General features: G+C 46.2%; 1 protein-coding gene and 1 long non-coding RNA gene across 2 annotated transcripts in view; both read right to left on the bottom strand.

Moving 5' to 3' along the window:
- The window catches only part of TMC2 (transmembrane channel like 2), a 124,656-nt gene that overhangs the window by 31,785 nt on the left and 86,466 nt on the right, over window positions 1-6,405 (bottom strand). The gene's annotated exons all lie outside the window — the stretch shown is intronic.
- On the bottom strand, window positions 3,201-4,357 carry LOC108529988 (uncharacterized). The gene is made up of 3 exons (XR_001885735.1): window positions 4,291-4,357; window positions 3,926-4,023; window positions 3,201-3,309 (listed from the first exon to the last, which is right to left on the bottom strand). It is a non-coding gene; the product is annotated as an uncharacterized LOC108529988 (long non-coding RNA).

Genomic DNA, 6,405 nt, shown 5'->3' with positions numbered 1-6,405 from the left:
AAAAAAAAAAAAAAAAAAAAAAAAAGTTGAAAATGTATTAAAGAAACAGAGTCCTAAATCTAAGGTTCTTCTCTAGTTACCAGAGCAAGCTCTTTGGGATGGAATGGCCTTGGCTTGGCCAGTTGGTTGGTAGTAGGGTTTGGCTGAATTCATCCAACATGCTTTTTTTTTCTCTCTCTCTCTCTCTCCCTCCCTCCCTCTCTAGCCTTCATATGCTGAGTTTGATATTAGTGGAAATGTGCTGGGTTTAATCTTCAACCAAGGAATGATCTGGTGAGTTATCCATTTCATCTGGTGATCACCTCCTCCAAGGAGTCAAAAAACTGGAGTCCAAGACTTTGTAACTTAACTAGTTGGAAGAGGCTTGATAAGTCATCTTGCCTCTCTGAACTCCCCTCTTTCACATGAAAAATCGAGAGCAGGACTAGATGAGAAGCAGGACAGTTTCTGGCCCACCCATATGCTACCATAGAAGTAGAGAGAAAGGGAGAGACGGGGCGGGGGGGGGGGGGGGGGGGGAAAAGGAAAAGGAAGGCAGGAGGAAGGAGAAGAGGGAAGAAAAGGGAGGAAGGAAAGAAGACAAAGGAAAGGGAAAAGGAAGGAGTAAAGAAGAGACGAGGAAAGGAAAACAAAGAAGGAGAGAGGGAGAGAAGAAGGAAGAGAAGGTGGAAGGTAAATGAACTATGGAACTCCCTCCTCTGAAAAGCGAGTTGGAGGAGGTACATAACTTTAGGTAAAGACTTTCAAGGTGCCAAGGGCTTGCTCTAAGCCACTGTCCAATTCTCTTAATTGAAGGACTTCAAATACTCTTCTGAGAAGCAATGCTGTTTTATGGAAACCAAGGAGAAACAGGCAGGAGACAGTATAATTTGCTAGATGCCTGGGGCGAGGCAATGGTAAAATCCTGGCCAGAACTTAAGCCAGGAATGCTCGGAGTGCCTCCCTCTCCTGAGGGCTACATGATTCTGGCTTGATGATCAATATTCTGGTTAAATGGGAGGCCCCTTACCTGGGGACTTGCCAGGAAAGCAGCTCAGCCTCATGCCCCTAACCCATCCATCGCATTTCCTTCTATCACCTTTCCCTTGCCTTCCCTGCTGTCCGGCCAACCAGGTGTTCGGTTTCTGCCCTTCCAGGATGGGCTCCTTCTATGCTCCAGGCCTGGTGGGCATTAACGTGCTGCGCCTGCTGACCTCCATGTACTTCCAGTGCTGGGCAGTGATGAGCAGCAACGTACCCCATGAACGCGTGTTCAAAGCCTCCCGATCCAACAATTTCTACATGGGCCTCCTGCTGCTGGTGCTCTTCCTCAGCCTCCTGCCAGTGGCCTACACCATCATGTCCCTCCCACCCTCCTTTGACTGCGGGCCGTTCAGGTGCAGAGTCTCAGTTGCCCAGGAGCACCTCTCCTCCCGAGGCAGTCTGCTCAGAGGGCCTTGGCCCAGAATTCCAGTTCTGGTTTCATGCCAGCTTGTAAAAGGCCATGGAGCTCTGAGTGAATCATCGATGTTATGCAACAGCGTTTTCTACCAGGATGGAAATGTTCTGTTCTGTGTCTGTGCTATTCATTTCCTTTTTTTTTGAGACGGAGTCTCACTCTGTCACCCAGGCTGGAGTGCAGTGGTGCGATCTTAGCTCACTGCAAGCCCCGCCTCCCAGGTTCACGGCATTCTCCTGCCTCAGGCTCCCGAGTAGCTGGGACTACAGGCGCCCGCCACCATGCCTGGCTAATTTTTTTGTATTTTAGTAGAGATGGGGTTTCACCGTCTTAACCAGAATGGTCTCGATCTCCTGACCTCGTGATCTACCTGCCTCGGCCTCCCAAAGTGCTGGGATTACAGGCGAGAGCCACCACGCCCGGCCTGTGCTGTTCATTACAGTAGCCACCAGCCACCTGTGGCTGTTGAATGATTGAAATAAGGAACTGAGAAAATGAATTTCTCATGTATTTATTTTCTAATTTATTAATTTTAATTGATAGTTGTACATATTTTGGGGTACATGTGATATTTGGATACATGTATACAATGTATAATGATCAAATCAGGGTAACTGAGATATCCGTCACATCAAACATTATCTTTTTTAAAATTTTTTTTTAACCGAGTCTCGCTCTGTCGCCCCAGGCTGGAGTGCAGTGGTGCGATCTCAGCTTACCGCAACCTCCGCCTCTCAGGTTCAAGTGATTCTTGTGCCTCGGCCTCCCAAGTAGCTGGGACTACAGGCACACACCATGATGCCCAACTAATTTTGTATTTTGGTAGAGACGGGGTTTCACCATGTGGCCCAGACTGGTCTCAAACTCCTGGCCTCAAACAATCCACTTGCCTCGGCCTCCCAAAGTGCTAGGATTACAGGCATGAGCCACAGTGCCTGGCCTAAATATTTATCTTTTCTTTGTGTTGGGAACTTTGAAATTATACAATAAATTATTGTAAACTGTCATCTCCTGCTGTGCTATGGAACACTGGGACTTCTTCCCTCTCTCTAACTGTATATTTGTACCAGTTAACCAACCGTACTTCATCTCTGCTCCTCTCTATCCTTCCCAGCCTCTGGTCACCTCATTCTACTCTCTACCTCCATGAGATCCACATTTTAGCTCCCACATGTGAGTAAGAACATGCAATATTTGTCTTTCTGTGCCTGGTTTATTTCTTTTTTTTTTTTTTTGTTCCTGGTTTTTTTTTTTTTTTTTTTTTTTTTTTGTTTTGTTTTTTTGAGACGGAGTCTCTCTGTGTCACCCAGGCTGGAGTGCAGTGGCGCGATCTCAGCTCACTGCAAGCTCCGCCCCCCAGGTTCACGCCATTCTCCCGCCTCAGCCTCGGAGTAGCTGGGACTACAGGCGCCCGCCACCACGCCTGGCTAGTTTTTTGTATTTTTAGTAGAGACGGGGTTTTACCATGTTAGCCAGGATGGTCTTGATCTCCTGACCTCGTGATCCACCCGCCTCAGCCTCCCAAAGTGCTGGGATTACAGGCTTGAGCCATCGCGCCCGGCCTGGCTTATTTCACTTAACATAATTACTTCCTGTTCCATCCATGTTGCTGCATAACAAGATTTCATTCTTATTTTAATTTCAATTAAAACAACCACACATGGCTAATGGCTACCATATTCGACAGCACAGTTCTACCCTTTTAACACATGGATAACTTACTACCTGGGATTACTTTACCACAGGATAAGTAACAGTAGATATTCTGAGGATGAATTACCATACACTTACACGTGCCATTTAAATGTGAAGCAGCTGCAGTGGACTCTTGACCAACTTCAACTGAGCTCTCTGCTTTTTAGAGCATTGGCCTGAGGGTTCAAGATATAAGTCAAGCTAGTTAGGAGACTGGATATTTTATACAAGGACAAATAGTTATGTAAGGAGGTAGATCAAGAAATAATGTGTATCTACTGTTCTCTTTCCAAATGAATGACCTTCTGAAAACAAAGCCCTCTGCTGACTCCATAAAGAGAGGTTCTGTAGTTAAAGCAGTTTGGGACATACTGCCCCTTCTGTCTGCCATTATCTCACTTAGAAATGCTTGATGCACGCTCCTTTGTTAAAGGCTCTGAAGAATGATGCAATGAGGTAACATCTGTAAGCTAGTGTCTCCATCCTTACTGACCACAGAACCCTTTCTGCATGGATCACTCATCCAGGGCTGGAAATAGGGTGAGGCAGGTGAATGATGCCCTACACTGCACATGAGCAACCCTGAAGGCATTACTTCCTTAAATTGTGCACTCAGGGCCTTTCCTGCCTCACTCTAGTCCCAACCCTGCCTACCAATGAGGAGAAACACAGTTCCGTAAAAGGGTTGTATATGCAAAACAGCCCCTAAATGCCCAAAGAGCCTAGAATCCAAAGGAGGAAGGAGACAAATGCAGTTTGTCAGCTTTGAGTGATTTATTAGGGGTAACTTACAGACAGAAGCATGGTCGCAAGCAGCCGCAAGACAAGTAGATCTCCACACCTCAATCTCCCAGGCCCAGGGCTTATATCTTGGGGAAAGTATGTGTGCTCTGGAAGGAATGCGTAGGTGGCTCTGAACATCACAGCTTATGATTTCTGCAGCAGCACCAAGGGTTGTTTTGGAGGAAACTTACAGTGAACAAGGGTTCCTACATAAAGAGTTATACATCTGCTAGACATGTGGGAGGCACTCCTAGACTCGGGGTTAGTTAGAAGTTACAAGGCAGATTAGCATGTAAAATAAAGTCACTCATGTCCCCCACAAACACACTTTGAGAAATGCTGATATGGTCCTTCTCAGTTCATAAGGGACTTACCTAGATAAAGGCCTGTGATAGTTGGACCCCAGGGATGTTAGCAGGAGTGTTCCAGCAGGGTGTGATCTGGAAAACAGGGTTCACACAGAAGGAGGGGATCAGTCTAGAACAGAAGGAATGTGCTGAACTGCAGGCGGCCTGAGATGCCAGGCTGAAGGGAAAACTGCATGGAAGAAGCCTCTGTTGGCTTCTTCCTAAGCAAGGTTTGGAGGGCTGGGCCCTGGGTGCAAATGCCAGCACCCCTTTTCTCAGTTTCCCATCTGTCACTGGGTAGGAGGTCAGGAAGGACAACTATACTATGATAAGAACCATCTCCTACAGTTGTATGGAAAGCTGAACTTATAAGAAAGAATTTGGCTAGCCACGTATGGTGGTACGTGTCTGTAGTCCCAGTGACTTGGGAGGCTGAGGTGGGAGGATTGCTTGAGCCCAGGAGCTGGAAGTTACAATAAGCCATGATTGCACCACTGCACTCCAGCCTGGGCAACATAGCAAGGCTCTGCTTCAAAAGAGAAAAGAGAAGAGAAGAGAAGAGAAGAGAAGAGAAGAGAACTTGGGTATGTAGCTGAAGAGATTCCCAAGCAAAGTATTGAAGGTACAGCCTGGTTTCTTCATGCTGCTTATAGAAAATGTGCAAGGAAAGAGGTACATTGAGTAAGTAACTGATAAACAAGGAAGTATCAGGATTTGGTGATTCTGGAAATTCTCAGCCTTATCTAGATTGCAAAATATGCTAAAACTAGATTCACTGTCATGAGAATGTGCTGTAAAAAGAAAGCCAAGAGTGAATCTGGACAACCTTTTACTAGTGTTTCTGAAGGATCAAAAGATCTGAATATCATTCACACAGAAAATTCTGACTAATCATGTGACTAATGGATTCCCTCAACCATCACATCAGAAGTCAGGAATATAAATAGGATTATCTGGCTGGGCATGGTGGCTCAAGCCTGTAATCCCAGCACTTTGGGAGGCTGAGGCGGGTGGATCACGAGGTCAGGAGATCAAGACCATCCTGGCTAACACGTTGAAACTCCGTCTCTACTAAAAATACAAAAAATTAGCCAGGCACGGTGGCAGGCACCTGTAGTCCCAGCTACTCGGGAGGCTGAGGCAGGAGAATGGAGTGAACCCGAGAGGTGGAGCCTGCAGTGAGCTGAGATCACGCCACTGCACTCCAGCCTGGGCGACAGAGCAAGACTCTGTCTCAAAAAAAAAAAAAAGAAAAAAAGAAATAGGATTATCCAGAAAAGATCATGTGGGCCTCTCTTGTTTAACAGAGTAAATTCTCATGACATACATGAAAAACTCACAAGGTTTTTAAGAATATTATATCAGCAGAAACACTGCCAACTTGGACTGAAAGAAGCAGAAGGAAGACAAAATAAAGGCAGACCACTGGCCTCCCAGAATTCTGTGGCAAGAAACAGGCTGATAAAATTTACTCAGCTGAAACATGTGCTATCCTTCAAGAAGAAGGATTCTTCCATGAGCAGAACTGTGAACCCAGAGGGCAAAGCTGTGGCACAGCAGGGCAGAGTCTGGAGCCCAGAGGATTATTTTCAGGACTTTAAAACTTAATAGAGCTTGGCTGATTGGATTTCAAAATTGCTTGGAACTGGTGATTCCTTTCTTCCTCCATTTGCTCCCTTTTGGTAATGGAGTGTTTACAACTTTTATCCTACGCCTGTCCCACCATTTTATTTTTGAGAGTAAAAACTCGTTTTCTAGTTTCTAGAATCTTGAGATGGGGATATCATCATGGATTAGTCAGGTGGGCCCTAAGTCACAAGTGTTCTTATAAGAAGGAGGGAGGCTGGGCGCCATGGCTCATGCCTGTAATCCCAGCACTTTGGGAGGCCGAGGCAGGCAGATCACAAAGTCAGGAGTTCAAGACCAGCCTGGCCAACACAGTGAAACCCCACCTCTACTAAAGATACAAAAAATTAGTCAGGTGTGGTGGTGCATGCCTGTAATCCCAGCTACTAGGGAGGATGAGGCAGGAGAATCGCTTGAACCCGGGAGTTGGAGGTTGCAGTGAGCTGAGATGATGCCACTATACTCCAGACTGGGCAACAGGGCAAGACTCCATGTCAACAACAACAACAAAAAAAA

The sequence above is a fragment of the Rhinopithecus bieti genome, unplaced genomic scaffold (assembly GCF_001698545.2).
Source record: "Rhinopithecus bieti isolate Rb0 unplaced genomic scaffold, ASM169854v2 scaffold_7580, whole genome shotgun sequence".
In the NCBI taxonomy this organism is placed as follows: Eukaryota; Metazoa; Chordata; class Mammalia; order Primates; family Cercopithecidae; genus Rhinopithecus; species Rhinopithecus bieti.
Note: the sequence above shows the minus strand (reverse complement) of the source record. Positions and strands in the feature narration are given on the sequence as shown.